This window comes from Danio aesculapii, chromosome 18, assembly GCF_903798145.1.
Source record: "Danio aesculapii chromosome 18, fDanAes4.1, whole genome shotgun sequence".
Lineage (NCBI taxonomy): Eukaryota > Metazoa > Chordata > Actinopteri > Cypriniformes > Danionidae > Danio > Danio aesculapii.
In genome coordinates, this window is record NC_079452.1 from 5,805,500 (window position 1) to 5,825,155 (window position 19,656).

Here is a 19,656-nt window from a genome sequence, read left to right on the forward strand (position 1 = left end):
TTTGCACGTCACTTCTTAGTCTGAAACTTTGGTACAGACTAGGTCTAGACTAAAAAAACAAACAAACAGTTTTTACATAATTTTTCAATGAGAAAGCGCCATTTTTTTCAGATGCAACAATTTTACAAGCAGGTGAGGATGATTCAAGATTCATAAAGATGAAAATATTTACAAAACATTTGCACACACATTTTTATGAGAGGACTGTACCTCATCATTGGAAAAAATATCATGGTCTGGGGTTACATTCAGTATGGGGGCATGCGAGAGATATGCAGCGTGGATGGCAACATCAACAGCCTGAAGTACAGGTATCTCCATTACATTACAAACCACAGGAGAGAGCAAATTCTTTAACAGGATAGCGCTGCTTCTTATACTTTAGCCTCCACATCAAAGTTCCTGAAAGCAAAGAAGGACAAGGTGCTCCAGGATTGGCAAGCCCAGTCACCACATATGAACATTATTGAGCATGTCTGTTGTGAGATGAAAGAGGAAGCATTGAAGGTGAATCCAAAGAATCTTGATGCACTCTAGGAGTCCATCAAGAACGCTTTATTAATAATTTATTTGAGTCATTTCAGAGATGTATGGATGCAGTCTTTTTCCACTGCACCATGACTTTATATTTTAAGCTGTACATTATTTATTTTAAGTAACAAGACTTTTGTCTAAGCAACGTCAGACCTTACTGTCCTAATTAAATAATTAAAAATCAAGTGTAATCTAGAGGCCTTTGCCTTTCATATAAGCCACTTCTCATACTAAATGATCAACTAGAAGTCAAGTTATTATTTGTTGTTCCTAAAACTTGGATAGGCAACAATATTTTTGTCAGGTAGTGTATGTAGCTACTGAAATCTAGGCCTAACAAAACAATTTCATTATGATCCATGTATTCTTAGACAAACTGCATCAGCAAACACATAATGCTTTAATCATAAGTCATGGTGGGCATTATCCTTTGTGTCATTGAAGAACTCTCATAAGAATTATAATAGGAATTAGAATAGGTGCCTATGAAAATGTGATGATAAAATATAGGCGAAATGGATCAGGTAGATCATTACATTAGCTCCCCACTGGAGCATCATAATTACCTGCTGTTGAGGTCGTTTTGTGAGGAACAACGAGAAAGGACCTTTCCGATTGACAAGCTCACTACCTATTCTCTAAGTTCAGCAGAGCGTGCAGATGCTCTTGGAGATCTGTGAAAGGCTCAGATGTTTGCTTCCCGGTACGCACAATGCATTTCCATTTGCAAGATCAGCTGAGAATTGACACGGAAAGGATAGAAGATAAGAGGATGAGGGAGATGATTAAACTTAGTTCTGTTTCAATAATCATGACTCTCGCACTTCCGTTTGTCACTATCTCTTTTTTTACAAGTGAACATACAACAATACAGCAGTTTAATAGTGATTTGTAGATAGTACATCAGTGGAGGTTATAACTTAATGTGCACAATTAGTGAGAGACATGATGCACACTTATTGTATTTATACTAGCTGTTTAATAGTGTAATTTATTTGTTTTTATTCTTATTTATCAATATGGCAACTCCTCTACATCTGGAATCAAAGTTAGAATGAAAAATGTGTGATGTCCAACGAGTTTGAAGTCTGCCTTGATCCTTAAGTCGCAGATGTGTTTCCTGAAGGAATACAATGTCAGGTTTTTGTAGCTTCAAATGAGTCAAAACTTTAGATTTTTTAATTGAACCATTGAGTCCTTTCACATTCCAACTCAAGAATCTAACTAAATTTCTGTTTTTGTTCATCCAATTGCATTAATATACAAGTTGAGAGAAGGCCACAAGCATAGGAAGGCACACAAAAAAATAAAAAATAAATAAATAAAATAAAAAAAAATATATAAAAAAAAATAAATAAACAACACCGCCCATCATCCCTCCCCACCCAGCTTTACCCTGAACATTACTCAATTTCTTCTCTCCATTCCCAAACAATGGAGGCAGAACGCCAAAACTTGTTAACCTCCGATGCACAAAAACTTTATATATCTGCATCTAAATCACGTGAGGTCACTCCCGAACATATAAAGCAAATGTCGTTTCTGGCAACAAGAAAAAACGTTTGTCTAAACCAACTTGGTTAACAGTCATCAGTTAACGGAGTACAGTTGTTAATGCAATGATGTTTATTGCATATTCATCTCAGTGTGATGTCTAAGAAGTAGAATACCGTTCGTTGAGCCACCGCTGGGCTTCTTTTGGGCAGTCAAATTGAAACTTTTCATCGCCAAGGCTGATAATTAGGCGAGCCGGGAATCTAAGAGAGAATCTCACGTTCTTCTCACGTAAGCCATTTCTCACAACTGAAAATGCTGCTCTCCTTTTAGCCACACTAGAGTTATAATCAGGAAAAATTAAGATCTTGTGGTTCTGATAGAAGAGCTGGTTCCAATTCCCTCGCCGAACAACCTTTTCTTTATCGGTGAAGTAGTGAAACCGCACGATCATCACTCTAGCCCTTTGATTTTCCCGGTCGGCCGAAGACGCGGGGCCAATACGGTGCGCTCTATCCAGCAACGGAGGCGCTGGAAACATCTCTGATCCGAGCACGTCCTGGAAAAAGTGCAACATAAATGCGACCGGATCGCTCCCTTCTACTCCTTCTGAAAGGCCGATAACCCGGAGATTACAACGCCGAGAGCGCGATTCCAAGTCCTCCACTTTCTCGGTGAGTACTTTATTGGCTGAATTCAACTTTAGCACCGTCTGCTCCAGTGCTACAATGCGGTCGCTGTAACCATTCATGTGCTGATCAAGCTCGTCAATGCGTTGACCTTGTGCCTCGATGCTTGATTTAAAACTCTCAAAAGATGCAACAACTGGAGCAAGAGCAGCGTCAATTGCTGCTTTCACCTGTTCTGCGATGGTGGAGGTTAGCTCGGTGATCAGAGTGGCATGGAGATTTTCCAGATCCAGCGGCAGCCTGTCGCCATGACTTTCTGTCGCGGCCGCCGACGTTTTAAGTTTTTTCTTCCTTTCAGACGCCATAAATCCTTCCAAACTATAACCGTTTGATGCGCGATACAAAGAAGAAACCACCAAGTGTGTTTAAAGATTAAAACAGCCAGCTAGATATATTAAAAGATGAAAATGCTCGGGAGCTCACTTCAAGCGTGTCTACCCACTCACATGCTTAACCGGAAGTCAAATGCACGCATATTTAAAAGTCACAGCGAAAAATAGCAGCGTGCATGCAGTCATTTTGAACAATATGGTAATTAAAGGTAGAAATGCTTAGTTCTTTACTGTTTTGCAGTTTTAAAAAATAACAATGTTAGAAAGAAATACACATTTAAGAAATATCAGGGTGTTATAGATAGTTTAATTTCAAAGAGTTTTTAAATTACACAAATTAAAAACTCTCTGTGTATCTATCAGCTTGAACCTTGCAGATGAGCGATTGATCTGCTCAGCTGATTGATAATGTTTTTAAATGCTCCCTTGAAAGCTTGAAACGCTGTCAGTAATGTCAGCACACAAGCAGACAATAGTGCAACCCAGGCTCATTCTGAGAACGTAGTCCCGGGACGTTTCTGGAGACCGCGAAATACGTCCCGGGGGGGTTTTTTGTTTTCGCGAGTCCGCGAGAGGCCGCTGTGCGCGCTTTTCCCCGCGCCGTTCTCGCGTAAACCCGCTGGAGGCCGCTGTCGAACGACCTTCCGCCTGTCTGCCTGGACGACAGAATGATTGACCGTGCGACCGGCCGATCGGCGGGCTGACCCACCCTCCTCCGTCCCTAAACCCAACCAACGACGATTCACAAAAGCCGTCAAGAAAAAGAAAAGATTTTTACCACGTTTTCGGATTTTGACCACATTCTCACCCTGTGACGAACTTGTTCGCTTCATTTTTTGGATTTTATTTTTGTTTTCTTACCTGATTTCTGGAACCGCTCTTCCCCGGACTCGAACCTGGTCGTCGTCATCATGGTCAGCCCCTCTCTGCGCCTCGAGTCCTCCAGAGTACACGAAGAGCTAACCGGACAAACTGGTTGCAGCGGGAAAGCCCTCCACACAGAGGCGAGCGAACGGCGAACCGAAGGGAACGGCGTCACACCGCCCCACATCGTTCGCTTAAAAAAATGAAATGCAGCCGTACGTACCCCCGGCTACGTATTTCGCGGTCTCCAGAAACATCCCCAGGACTACGTTCTCAGAATGAGCCTGGGTTGCAATAGTGTTCAGCTTTTTCTGACACCTCCTCCCTCAAAATTTCACTGCTGTGGTTTGGTAGCTTCACTGAGCTGTTGGCGAACGATTTGTTGTCAGATCATGTAGAGTGTGACTTCCCCTCTTGTGGATCATGTACGTAGTGTTACGTAGTGTGAACACCACAGCGATTAAGACACAAAATCAAGTCATGTAGTGTAAACAGCACAGCGATCTGCCGATGTTTAAAATCCTGTAGTGTGAACTAGGCTTAAATGATGTTAGACTGTGACATTGTATGGAGTCACATTATAACATTTGCAACTTAGGCTTATTCTGAAAATGTAGCCCTATAAACGTTTCTGGAGATCGCGAATTATGTAGCCAGAAGTATGTATGGCTACATTTAATTTTTAAAACGAACGATATGAGGCGGTATGATGCACTTTTTTGCAATTACTAGCTACCTGCTTATCTCCATATGGATGGTTTTTAATCTCTAAAACTGTAGTATACTTAGCATTTTTTGTGTATTTTGCAACATGCACAGCTTTAAATACATGACTTAACTTTCACTTGACATGGACTTGGAGACAATGGGTCAACACAGGCTCATTCTGAAAATGTAGCCATATATACATTTCTGGAGATCGCAAATTATGTTGCCAGAGCTACGTATGGCTGCATTTCATCTTTAAAATGAACACTATGGTTCGGTAAGACATGCTTACCTGCATGTGGACGGCTTTTCAGCTGTTACCAGCTTGTCCAGTGGCTCGATGTGTACATCAGCCGACTTGAGATGCAGAGCAGAGTTGACCGCAACGATGGGGTTTGAGTCTGGGGAAGAACAGTTCCAGAAAGCAGGTAGGACAAAAACAGAACCAAAAAATCAAATAAACATGTAAATAATAGGGTGAGAATGTGGTAAAATCTGAAAACGTGGTAAAAATCACTATTTTTTTTCTGGATTGCTTTTCAAAACACTGCGGTCGGGTTTAGGGAAGAGAGTGGTTGGGTCAATCAGTGCTTTTAAAAAAAAAATATTGGTTTGGTTTAGATAAGGGGTAGGGTGAAGGATCTGTCGGTTGAGTAGTCAGTCAGTAAGTCAGTCGACAGCAGCCTCTGGTGGATTTAAGCAAGAACAGCAGGCGTGAATGACACTCGCGAGAGAAATTTGAGATCTCAAAAAGCGTACACAAAAACAAAAAAAGTATAAGCGCTAACACTTTTAGACGGCCTCGTAAAACAAAAACAGGACCGAGGCAGATTTTGCTCTTCTTCTTGGCTTTGTGGCTGCTCATCAAGATGACGACAAGGTTTGTTTGAGCTCAGGTCAGCCATGGCTTGTTATTATATGTATATTTTGTTACGGTGTAAAGTCTCGGCTGTGTTTTTAAAACTGCCGGTTCCTTTGTTTTCATTCTGGCTTGTTGAAGGAGCAAGTGATGTACAGTTGAAGTCTGAATTATTAGCTCCCCTTTGATTTTTTTTTTTCTTTCTTTTTTAAAATATTTTCCAAATTTTGTTTAACAGAGCAAGGACATGTTCACAGTAGATCTGATAATATTTTTTTTTTCTTCTGGAGAAAGTCTTATTTGTTTATTTCGGCTAGAATAAATGTAGTTTTAAATATTTTATAAACCATTTTAAGGTAAAATTTGCCTCTTTAAGATATATATTTTTTCGATAGTCTACAGAACAAACCATCTTTATACATTAACTTGCCTAATTACCCTAACCTGCCTAGTTAACCTAATTTACCTAGTTAAGCCTTTAAATGTCACTTTAAGCTGTATAGAAGTGTTTAAAAAATATCTAGTAAAATATTATTTACTGTCATCATGACAAAGATAAAATAAATTAGTTATTAGAAATCAGTTATGAAAACTATTATGTTTAGAAATATGTTGAAAAAAAATCATCTCTCCGTTAAACAGAAATTGGGAAAAAAATAAACAGGGGGTCTAATAATTTTGACTTCAACTGTATCTCTGTAAACCAATAGCATCCAGTTGCGCGTCTAGCTTTGCCTTTTGGTACCTGTTTGCCGTTTGCAAAGGGTACACAAAAAGTGCTACGATACGATTAGTTTTTAGGTATGCTTTGGCAGTGGAAACAGCAATAAAATGTACCAAACCAAACCGTACCGTATCATACCACCCAGTGAAAACGGGTCATTAGAAACTCCCTTAGTATCAATCAGAGCCTTCTATTTTAGCCAAATTTAGCAATTGTGAATGGATTGTGTGTTGGCAAGCATTTTAATTTGTTCTGTGTTTTCATTAAATTTAAACAAATAAACAACTGAACACAGAAATTAAACGAATAAAGGCACAACTTTAACATTAAGAAACTATTAGCAGGTTGGCACTCATCATTTTAGTCACCAACATCATTGAATTACAGTCATCTGCTTCTGTTTTCACTCATTTCTTCACTTTCTTTCATGACTCTTGCACTTAAATCCAAATTCCCTCATTTGACAGTTTGACAGGTTAGTTAGTTTAAACAGAAAAATTTCTATTAAAAGATTGAATATTTCCCTATTAATTTTACTGAATAAATTTAACTATTAGGTTTATTTTGGTAGCTCAAATTTAGCTTTGTTTTCACACAAATCATGTTTCAGTAAAGTCAGTTAAACCCAAAACAGTTGATGTTTTCTACAGTAAATCAGTTGCACTAGATAGAGCAAAATGATACTTATTAAATTAATGGTCAAATTAATGGTAATCCTCTGAGTCTTTGGGAGTTAGTTCCTGAGTTTTCTTCTTTTTCTTCTTCTTCCATTTTTGTACTTTGCTCAGGGTTGAATGACAGCATTCATCTAGTTTATTTTATATAATAGGCTATACATTGTGCAAATATTTGTATCAAATTCAGCTGGACTGAAAAAATAAATAAATGCATGGTCCCTTTAGACAATGAATTTCAGTCGTCCACATGGAATTGGCTGATGGTTGAAAATGTCACTTAGATAATTAAGTCTTCAAGTCAGTGCGCCAAAGCTACTTCGGCTCATCTGAGCAAGTGATAAAAACCCTGGAGGAGCTTCTGCATCACTGTGTGGCTGCTCTCCAGTAGATCTGTTATGTGAGCCATATCACTGTGTGTTCCAATGGCTCTTGAGTATGTTTTAAGTAGAACTGTTTACAGTCGGTTGGTTGATAATTATTCTCCCGAGGTTTTTACGGTCCAGATAGCAAACAAACCCTACTAGAAGATGAAGAGCTAGACAGAATAATGTTTGAGTATATGGGTTTTGGCTGAAATGTGTGTTTGGCCACCAACTGAAAAGTTAGTTCACTCTAGCATTTACTCTTTCACACACAAGGTCAAATCAAATCAAAATACAATGACAGTTTATAACACAAATAAATAATTTTATTGATTTATTTATTTAAGTTTTATATTATTGTTGTTATTATTTTAAAAGTCTTTTGCTCACTGGCTCTGAATACACACACAATCAATGGGTGACATGAGTGGTAGGATTTTGAGCACTGGCTTTGGATGGACATCATCATGCATCTTAAACAATGAGAACATTTGGAACGGGCCTAATGCTGGGTTCACATCAAGCATGAAGCACCACGTCACACTTACTTGCCGGATATTTTTCACATCAAATTGGCAGCAAATGCATAACACGTCTTGCATCAGTCATGCCACCTGGTGGAAATTCACTTATATTCACATTTGCACTGTATTTGTATTTAACATATGCACATGAAAGCTTATTTTTACTTTTAGTGTGAACCCAGCATATTACAATACATACTCTCCAGTCAGTGGCATTGTTCAAATCCATGAATAAATGTTCTGAAGTGAAGATTTCCAAGCTCGTTTAGTAGGAAGTAGTGAACAATGTAGGGATCCTGCAATTCTGAACACAGTTCATGGATGAAGCTGGCTATCTGAGAACAGTGTGGTCCAAGGACAAGAACTGAGAACCTCTGATGTGATGATCACTCAGTTATCACCTGGCAGTGGCATATAGCAATGTTCTTAGATTTAATTTGATTACAAGTTAATATTTGCAATATTTTAACTGTTAATAAGTAAAGAATATGCTGCTAAAAACTGATATTGCGCTTTTTTCACATATCAGAACATTTTAAATAAAAGTATGTAATATACTGTTTAAATTCATTGATTAATTATGTGTATAAGAATGCAATTAACTGTGATAAATCGCAAAAAATAATGAAAATAATAATTAACAAAAAATAGTAATTCATTTATTCATTCATTTGAAGATCTAGTTGCTATAGCAAGTGAAAAGAAATGCTGACTGCTGCAGCGTGCTCTGGAAGAATTTTTATCACCACGCACTGGTCAACGTTTGACAATTTTATCATGGACTGGGGTGTGTGGGGGGGATGTTATGTTGTTTCATAGGTTGCTAGGCAACCATCAGCTGTTTTCTCAGAGGATGACAAGCTGACAAAACACTGCTGTCACGCTGATACAAATTTTATTTATGGAGAAAGTCACTGCAAGGTTTGGGTGTTCTGTGATTGCCTGAGATAATTAGTCTACCAAAATGTGTATATTCCATACAAAGTATGAAGCGGATTGGTCAGTTCTTGTTACGTCGCTCGTGGTGTTCAAGTTGCATTCCTCCATTGGACATAACGAACTTGCGCGAACTCTGGAAAAGATGCAGTATGCGAAGCCATCTTCAAGGCCGCCAGCATTTGCGATCTCCAGAGGTTGATCTTCTTGCACAGACATGCTGGATTCACCTGTTGACAAATGAGTTGCGGATCCATTCCTTGGCAGTTTGCGGGTCCTTCACTGGCCCTTTTCCCTTTAGCAAAGAAATTTACCAAAGACGTCTGTTTTTTACTCATTTTGTTGCTTGTGGGTTAAATTTGGGCCCGTGATGTAAGCGAGAGAATATGATCATTTTTTCAAAATAAAAGATCATTCAGACTCAGATAATAAATAAACAGAAATAATTAACCTTCGCATCTTGCCCCTTACTTCAGTGTTCCCTGTCAAAATTGACCGGTCTGTTTTAACTCCTCTTATATTAGCACAAAAATCATTTTTCTCCACCAAATTTTTATTCTACATTCTTTAGCTGTAAACAATGTCTCAAAGTAGAGTTTAACATGAATTTACAGAATTAGACACAAAATATGCTGAATATGTTACAAAATGAACAATAGATGACAGAAATCAAAATACTTTGTTTCATTACTAATAGACAGCTCACTAAAATAACTATCACAGGGTCTGACCAAAGAAATGGACATTTTAATCCATCTGAATGATTTATCAACCAGCAAAGCACAAACAAAATGCTTTTCATTCCTGTGTTCTGAGTGATCGAATTTTTAGTCCTTTAAGTGTACTAACATAGGGACTGAGGGTATATACAGTAAACATGGACACAGAACTAGCACTAGACATTGTTCAGTCTGAAATGAGTGAGTGAGTGAGTGGGTGGGTGGATGTGTGAGTGAGTTGGTGGGTGGGTGAGTGAGTGAGTGGGTGAGTGAGTGAGTGGATGGGTGAGTGAGTGAGTGAGTGAGTGAGTGAGTGAGTGAGTAGGTGAGTTGGGGTTGTGTGAGTGGGGATGTTTTTTGTCTGATGAATAAATATAGCCTGGATACCCATTCATTTGCTATGGTGGTCACTTTTGACCGGGAACACCACAGGTGTAACAAGGTTGATTAAAACACTCAAAATTCAATGAAAGAGGTGATCATCACTTTTATATGTTCAAATGCATAGTGTGGAGGATATCATGAGGCCTTGAGCCAATCAGATGTAAAACACAATATTTATGAGTGATTTAAATTGTAAATTTAACACGAACACGACTGGAAGGTTAATGATTTCTTGTTCGGCCCGGTACCAATTGACCCACGGATCAGTACTGGTCCACGGCCCTGTGGTTGAGGACCACTGATTTATGCTACAGTAATAGGGCAGACCATCAACAGCAATGGGGATGATTTTTTACTCTTATATAAGGGTGGGGGAAAATCTGGAATGGCGGAAACAAGTTTAATGGGGAAAAAATGTCGATTTTTACAGGTTGTTTACACACCCTGTGGACTCACATCAGTGTTCAAACACCTTATAAAAGTGTAGTTTGCAGGAAAAAAATCCTCTTCAAGGTTTAGGAGGTTTGCACTTAACTGTTTTGCTGAGGGGGAACATGAGCATTGTTTCAAAAGCAGCCTTATGGAAAATTTACTACAGCAGAAGGCCTATTGCGCAGCAACACCTGTTGATGTACTTACAGAGACTCTGCCTATCCCGGTTTCCTTAGAATTGAAGAAAATTATGTCAAAATTGATGCTGTTCAACATTACACATTTACTATTTGTAAGAGTTCTGTTAGAATTCGTATTGACCTTCAACAACAGTTTGAATTCAACAGAGCCTGTGTACAGAATTCAGACACTTTGCACTGCTCAGAGTTAGTAAACTTGCCGTCCTCTGAGCTGGAAGCATCAATCTGACAATGACAACACTTAAATCGAGGAATCATTATGTGCTGTTACCACCTAGATTGAAATGAAGCAGTTGGTCGGAGCCCAGAGTTAGAATGAACGTGGGGGGTGTTTGGAGGCAGCGGGTGGGAACTCTACAATGTGACATCTTCTTTTTTTTTTTTTTTTTTGCTCTCCAGCAGAATAGAAGTACCATCTGTCTGAGATGTCTTATTTATGTTCATTTCCACCCAGTGACCATGTTTTTCTGTTGTTGTTGTTTGCTGTCCTGATTTTTAAAAGACTTGGCTTTTTTGTTCTTGCATGTACAGTATATAACAATCCAGGCTCATTCTGAAAATGTACCGCTATATACATTTCTGGAGAGTGCCAAAAACGGCAAATACGCATGTTTTGTTTTTTTTGTATTTTTTGTTTATGTGAACCACCAGTGGTCGCTGTGTACGCTTTTTCAGATTTCAAATTGTGCCTGCAGTTCTTGCATAAATCGTGCCATAAATCGTGCCAGAAGATCCACCAAATCCGCCGTTGTGTATGCTTTTTCAGATCTCAAATTTCTCTCATGAGTGCCATTCATGATTGCTGTTTTGGCATAAATCCACCAGAGGCTGCTGTTGACTAACTGACTGACCAATTGACTGACCCACCCTCTTTCTTCCCTAAACCCAACCAATAGTGTTTTCAAAAACATCCCTCACTCACTTGCCTAAACCCAATCGACAGTTTTAAAAAGCAATCCAGAAAAAGAAAAGCCTTCGCCTGATTTTTACCACGTTTTCAGGTTTTACCACATTCTCTTCCTGTTATTTACTTATTTATTTGATTTTTTTGGTTTCTGTTTTTGTCTTAACTGCTTTCTGGAATCGTTCTTCGCCGGACTCGAACCCCATCATCGTGGTCAATTTCTCTTTACGTCTTAAGTCTGCTGACGTTCATAGCGAGCCATGTGGACTGCCCAGCAAGCAAAGGACGTTAACATGACATCAGATTGACTTTGTACCTAAATGTCATGGGACCTTGCATTCTGTTTGCATATGAAAAAAAGGGAACCCAATGTCAGGCCGACGTCAATGTCCAGCGTCAGATAGATGTTGTATTTTAGTTACTTTCCAACACAACCTAAAAACAAAATATCAATGTCTAATGTTACAGCTTGATGTTGTGTGAACGTTACCAATATGACGTCTATCAAACGTTGGATTTTGGTTGCCATACCTGAAGAATAAATGCCAGTATTTAACAACAATATGACGTTGGTTTAAGATGTTGGCTCGATGTTGGATTTTGATCACACACCAACATAACCTAAAATCAACAAAATATCAATGTCATTTGACGTAGTTTCTGGCTACTTAATTCACGATCTCCAGAAATGTATATAGGTTTGCGTTTTCAGAATGAGCCTATGTTGGTATTTAATCTACAAAAACATTATCCTTAGCATGAATAACGAGGATCATGTCTGTGCAAAAACCTTTTCAAAAAAATTTTTTTCCATATTGCTGTGCACATCACCAGTCAAGATCACATCAATTTAAAAGAGTTGAGATATCTAGCTAATGTCTCATTATGGTAGACTTATGCGTCCTTCACAACCCAGCACTTAAAACCAGCCTGCAACATGGACAACTGCATTGTGCTAATTGCATTCGACCCAGATGTTGTAGGCATGTTTCCAATGTTTTCTGATTTGCGTAATTGTGAGTCGAGTAGCACAGTTCATACTGTACAAACAGACAACACAAATAGGCAGATGTAATTCCTTCTCAACATCATTCATTCAAGCTAAAAGAACATTTTGCAGATGCAGATTATTTTTTCAACCCAGGCTCATTCTGAAACCGCTGTATACATCCTGGAGAGCGCCAAATACGTGCCAGAAGATCCACCAAATCCGCCACTGTGTATGCTTTTTGAGATCTCAAATTTTTCTCATAAGTGCCATTCATGGCTGCTGTTTTGGCGTAAATCCACCAGAGGCTGCTGTTGACTGACTGAATGACTGATCGACTGACCCACCCTCCTCCTTCCCTAAACCGAACCAATAGTGTTTTCAAAAGCACAGATTGACCTGCTCACCTACTTCCCTGAACGAATCCAGCAGTTTTAAAAAGACGTTTTCAGATTTTACCACAGTCCCACTTTGTTATTTACTCCTTTACTTAATTTTTTTGGCTTCTGTTTTTGTCTTACCCGCTTTTTGGAACCGTTCTTCACCGGACTACTCTCTGCTTCACAAATCCACTGAAGTAAATGGCAGGTAAACTGGACAAACTGAAAGGCAGGAAAGACTACGGAGATAAGCGGTCAGCTGGTAAGCAGGAACAGTGTCATACCACCCTGTAGTGTTCGTTTTAAAGACAAAATGCAGCCATACATAGTTCTGGCTACATAATTTGTACTTTTCAGAAATGTATTAATGGCTACATTTTCAGAATGATCATATCTTGGATATTTTTTTCTTCTTTCTTTATCTCTTTCTCTTTTCATTATTGGTTCCAGTATTTTTCAACCCATTTTAGCTGCTGCATTACTATTGTGGGCCTGTTAGATGTGAACCAACAGCTATGATGAATTTGACCTCTGGAGAAAGAAAATGCTTGTGAATGCTGACAAGCACAGAAATGGTGTGTTTGCTGTGGAAATTTAGTCAGGGCTTAGCGCGTGTATAAATGATATGCCAGAATCCTCCTTTGTCAGTATTTATGTTGGAAATTTCTTGCCTAGCCAAGCAGGTGTGGTGGTAGAGCTGGCTTGTAAATGATGGATTTATTTTGAGTTGCTCAGACGGTCTCAGCATCTTAGACAAGTTTTATATCCGTGTTCCCATCTGTCCAACCTTCTGTCTGGTTCGTATTGTTTTCTTCATTTTTTTTTTAGCTTGATAAAGAACCATAGCTTGTTGATAAATAAGCCGTCTTTCTTCTCAATTTCCTGCACCACAGCTCATCATGATGTATCTGCCCCTCTAGAGGCAGTTGCTAGTCATTGTTGTGTGCTGAAATGTTTTTCATAAATTTTCAGGTCATTGTTGACGCTCTGTGGGGGAGTAAATGGAAAATAAAATCGCCACGCTTTGGTGGATCCATCTCATTCAGCTCAGATAACACTAATGTTTCCTGCAAAACCTTTATGTCTCTACAATTTCTAAAGAGTCCCGGTTTCCGCATGGCAATGACATTGTGATTGTTTGCGTTCTCACCCGTGTAATTTCCTACCCAAAAATCGCATGGCCATATGTCAGTGCCGCATGTTTGCATATCTGGTAAGACCTCTTAGCAGTGAAAGGCACTTTTTGTAAGATTGTGCATTCTGAGCTTGATGTTGGAAGAAAAGACAGATATCTTGTTGCTTTTGAAGTTAGTTCTTTTATTTGGGAGTATGTGAAACTGAATATTCAATCAAAATTTGTTAAAGAAAATTAGTTTCTATATTACATGGGAGAGAAAAAATCTATATAGTGGTGATGTTTGCCAAATAGGGAAATCACTTCAGAGGCAAGGAAAGCATTTTGATGAAAGGTTGTAAAGACACATTGTGCTTTGAAAAGTGAAAAGCCATCAGTTATTTTCAGCAAGTAATAACAGTGAATATAAATCATTACAAAGTCTTATTGAGCAGAATTTTGACTGTTGGCATAAAACCTGGTATATTCTGTGGTTTATTCTGGCCATGAATTGTCCATGTGTAGTCTGGTGAAATACCTCATGGAATTTTCAACATGGAAAAGAAAAAACATTTCTAGACATTGCAAATTATGTAGCAAGAGGAAGGTATGGCTGCATTTCGTCTTTAAAATGAATGATATGGAGTGGTATGATGTCGTTCCTTTTCTCACTTCACAGCTGATCACTTACCTCCTTATGGATGGCTTTTCTGCTTTTACCAGTTTGTCCCTTAACTCAACACGTACTTTGGCGGACTTGAGACACAGAGCGGAGTTGAATGCAACCATGGGGTTCAAGTCCAGTAAAGAACGATTCCAGAAAGCAGGCAAGACAAAAAATTAAAATAAAAAGCCAAACAATAAAATGAACAAATTAATGACAGGGTAAAAAAAATGTGGTAAAATATAAAAACGTGTAAAAAAAAAAATCTGGCTACACTTTTTGAAAACACTGCAGTTGGGTTTAGGGAATGGGTGGTCAATCGGTGCTTATTTAAACATGATCGGTTCTTATTAAAGCAATATCGGTTAGGTTTAGGGAAGGAGTATAATGGGGGGGGTCAATTGGTCAGTTAGTCAGTCATTCAATCAGCAGGCACGATTGGCTCTCGTGAGAGAAATTTGAGATCTGAAAAAGCATACACAGCGGCCTCTGGCGGATTCGTGAAAACAAAAACTGCAAAAAATGTAGCTCCTGGGACATATTTTGGCTCTCTCCTGAAATGTATATACAGTGGTACGTAATCAGAATGAGCCTGTGTTGGGAATATCGGTAAGCCAAAAAACACGGAAAAATCACAGCATAACAATCTATTGAGTGTATCTGATCTCCTCCTACTACGTCAGGGGTCTCCACCCCCCCCCCCCCCCCCCCTTCATTTTTCTTGCAACCGTCAACCAGACACCCACCCCTCTGCACATGCTCCTTGAAAAGTATCTGCATGGTACTGACCATGCCCCATGGTCTTAACGCGATCACAAGCTTCACTTTCGGATGTTAGATGGCCCTCCTGAAATGGTCCCCTGCCAAATTGAGTTTGAGACCCCTTGTACTTTGTCATCATTTACACAGAGTTTTTGGTTACTGTCACCTAAGTAGCCAATAAGCTTGCTTCTCAACATTTAAATGGCTTAGCGTTGTTTGTGCTAGCAATCTGCATGTTTTTGAATCAGGCACTTGAAAACTTCACAACCAGACAAAACTAAAGATACAAAATACAATAATCTGTTGCTATATCCGTGGCATTGGTCTGCTTATTGTTTTAAGAGAGTCTTCATTAGGGGTGTGAACTTTCACTGGTTTTACGTTTCGGTTATGTTACGTTTCTCATGCCATCGATTCGGTCTTTAAAGTGAAATATTTTTCGATGGAAATTTCAGACGGCACTTAAGAGTTTTATATATGTATTATATCCTGTTTATTTTTTTTCCCCACTTTTTGTTTAACGGAGAGAAGATTTTTTTTTCAACACATTTCGAAACATAATAGTTTTAATAACTCATTTCTAGCAACTGATTTTGTTATATATATATATATATATATATATATATATATATATATATATATATATATATATATATATATATATATATATATATTATTTGTAGTACAATTATGTCCTTTGATACAAGCAGATATATGTACTGTATCTTCAATTTAAAGACAACACTCTTTTTGAATGTATCAAACAAAACTCTAGCAAATAAACTAATATAAATGTTATCCCCCTTGCTTTTTGAGCATTGTTGTGCAAGTTCTTAAACGCCTATGATTAACCACACGGTTAAGAGAAAAGGTCAGTTCTAATGGTCAGCGTGGCTCTGGCGCTGTTCAGCAAACAGTGACAGGGACACTGATGTTAAACGGCCGCGTCTATTATAGACAGCGATGCGGTGAAAAAAACTAACTCTGCAGACAAGCTTGTGTCTGGATCCACAAGTAACGCCCTTGTTGTAACAGCCGAAGAGATAAAATGTTACCTCACAAACATGCCAGCAGGTCAAAGGGGCCAGAGGAAGTGAGAGAGTTTACAGCTTTCATTTTCTCCATAGTTGGGTTCTGATGTACTTCCCTGTCAGTGAAAGACTGTCCAGCAAACTCACAAGCAGTCAATTGTTGACAGTTATTTGCTTTTTAAGTAGTTGGAGCATTTTATTTACTCGCGCTTGCCCACCTCGTCATAGTAACCTACCGCCATATAACACATATGTTACAAATGTCGTCAGTACATAATAATCGGTTATGATTATTACTGAACCGATACCAAATTGTCGGCATCTGCATTGCGGTGCATCGAAGAAACAATTAATATTGACACCTTTAGTCTTCATACATTTCTATTCAAGCTCCATGTATACAACTTTTGTGTAAACAAACAAGTTGCAATAATTACCATGTCATCCATTCAGTTAAACTCGATATCACAACACAATCTCACAGCAATTCGTAACTTTTTGATTTAGTGGCTAAATCGTACGAATTTGTACAATCTAATTCATACAATTTAGTACAATTTGCTCATCCCCAATGACGGTTGGGTTTAGGGGTGGGGTTAGGTGCCACGCCTCCTTTTTAAAATCGTACAATTTCGTACGACTGAACTTGTATGAATTCGTACGAATTAGCCACTAAACTGACAAATTGTAAAATACTTACGTTTTCTTGTGAGATCAGGCTGGATGTCATGGTGTGCCCTGCATCAGTGACTGGTAAATCAGTGTCTTTCCTACACAATTTACCTAAATGTGTGGCTTATACGAGTCAGGTGACTTGATGGATATAGTCTTTATATATAATATTGAACCCAAAAAACTATCATGCAGTAAGAGTGTGATGGTGTTGTGGAAGGTTCGCTCCATTTGTGTTTTCTTGCTGTTTGTTTGTGAACTGAGTCAGGATTATATCAGTTCCTTTTAACAATGTTGAATCAGTCACTATGAATGTTTCTCCTCCTTGTCGCATTGCTCGGTTATTTTTCTTTCTCTGTTGTATTTATGCCAATTTTTTTCACTTTTAGGGGCCAACGACTATTCATGTGGTATTAGCTACAGAGTATGGCAACAGTATAATCATAGTTTTCATTTATACTTGCTCAGTTGGTTGCTGGGTTTGATTTTCTATCAGGCTGCGATGGGATATTTCGTAACAAGGAAACATAGCATGCAGTTTTTTTGTGGTTGGCAAAGAAGCCCAGTCTCCCATTGTCTAGTTCATTATAGTTACGCCTCTTGGCAAATTATCCAAGACACACATCTTTGTCTGCATGTTTGCTAATTAAGCAGTTTGCTTATACACCAAATCAAATGTTCAATGGTTTGTCATTGTTATGTTCTCCTAGTTTGTTGGGTTATATGCACTTTGTTATCTTTCTAGGTAAAATAAATACTACAGGGGAGTACGATGAGCAAAACTACTTTGGTGCCTTTTCACATCAATGATATTTACAAGGACATAGTATCAGTGAATAATTTATTATTTCCATGAAGACTTTTTTTTTTTTTTTTTGCAGAACATACATCACAAGATATCTTAAGTGTCCATAATTTGTAATAGAATACATGTACATGTGGACAACACAGGGTTGCTTTTGTGGTCAGTTTGCCTAGTAGATCACTGTGTTCTTGGGATGCATTTAGGTATAGTGAAGCATGGTTTCACAAGACAGCCTGTGTACATGTTTTTAACCTAATTTCACATTACTTTTGTCTGAGCTTTAAACACAAAGTTTCCCAACTAGGACTTCACAATACAAACAGTTTGAAGTAGCTCCAAGGAACCATGCGTTCCCTCTAACACAACTGAATCTACTTCTTCATTCACCCACTCACCTATTATACATTCCAGCTGTCTGACCAGCACCCTCTAGTATCCTGTAGTTCCATTAAAACTGCATTTTTTAATGGATAACAAAAAAACAAAAACAAAAAAAAAAAAACAAGTGACAGACATTTCATTCTGTTATAAGCTAATCAAAAAATAAAATATTCCTAATGGGGTTAATGATTTTGATCTTAAAAATTGTTTTGAAAACTGCTTTTATTCCACACAAAATAAAAATCATTAATTGAAAAATAAAACTTTTTCCTGAAGGAAATTATAGGAAATACTGTGAAAATTCCAACCCAGGCTCATTGTGGTTATTAACCCTATATACATTTATGGAGAGCACCAAATACGTCTCAGTGGCTATGTTTTCTTTTTTTTTTTTTTGCAGTTTTTATTTTCGCAAATCCACACGAGGCTGCTGCGTATTTTGAGATTTCAAATTTCTCTCACCAGTGCCATTCACACCTGTTCTTCGTATGTACATTCACCAGAGGCTGCTGTCGACTGACTGACAGCCAACCAACAATCACCCCACCCACCCCCTTCCCTAAACCCAACTGATAGTGTTTTAAAAAGCACAGATTGACCAGCGCCAGTTTTTTTGAAAACAGTGTTTTGAAAAGCAGTCCAGAAAAAAGAAAAGCCCTAACGACAGCCTGATTTTTACCACGTGTTCAGATTTTACCACATTCTCACACTGTTATTTACTTGTTTGTTTGTTTGTTTGTTTGTTTGTTTGTTTGTTTTTGGCTTTTGTTTTTGTCTTTCTTGTTTTCTAGAACCATTCTTTGCCAGACTCAAACCCAACATAGGCTCATTCTGAAAACGTAGCCCTATAAAGGTACATTTGGCTGCATTTCTGTCAGTTGGTCAGTCAGTGATTGAGTTAGTCAACTGTGGCCCCTGGTGGATTCATGCGAGAAGGCATGAATGGCACTGACGAGATATTTTTGAGATTCCAAAAAGCGTACTCAGTGGCTCTGGCGCATTTGCAAAAACAAAAACTGCAAAAAAAACGTAGTTCCTGGGACAAATTTTTCTCTCTCCAGAAATGTATATTGGGTCGCTCGAATCCCATCATCATGGTCAACTCCTCTTTGTGTCTCAAATACATGATGAACCACTGGACAAACTGGTAACAGCTGAAAAGCCATCCATATGGAGATAAGAAATGATGTCATATTACCCCCTAGCGTTCGTTTTAAGGATGAAAAGCCTATGTTGGAAAATTTCCTTGCCCTGTAGCACTGAAAGAATAACAATTTGCCAAAAGGTTTAATTTTGGGAGGTGGAACTTCATTTCTGACTCATGGTGACCGGAGGACATGGTATGATAAGAAGTTAAGATTATTTGCTTAATTAACTTCATTTAAAGTAGCATAAACTGTACAAAAAATTTGTGTATTTATGAACAATGAGATAGACTGCACTGAAAGAGAACTGAAGGTTTGAGCATAAGTGTAAAAGATATCTTCAGAAGTTCAAAAAGTAGCACTGACTATCAT

The 19,656-nt window shown here is 38.3% G+C and overlaps 1 protein-coding gene across 1 annotated transcript in view; it reads left to right on the top strand.

Annotated features, from left to right (window-relative positions):
- spon1a (spondin 1a) overlaps positions 1–19,656 on the top strand; it is a 281,369-nt gene that overhangs the window by 74,629 nt on the left and 187,084 nt on the right. The window lies entirely within an intron of this gene.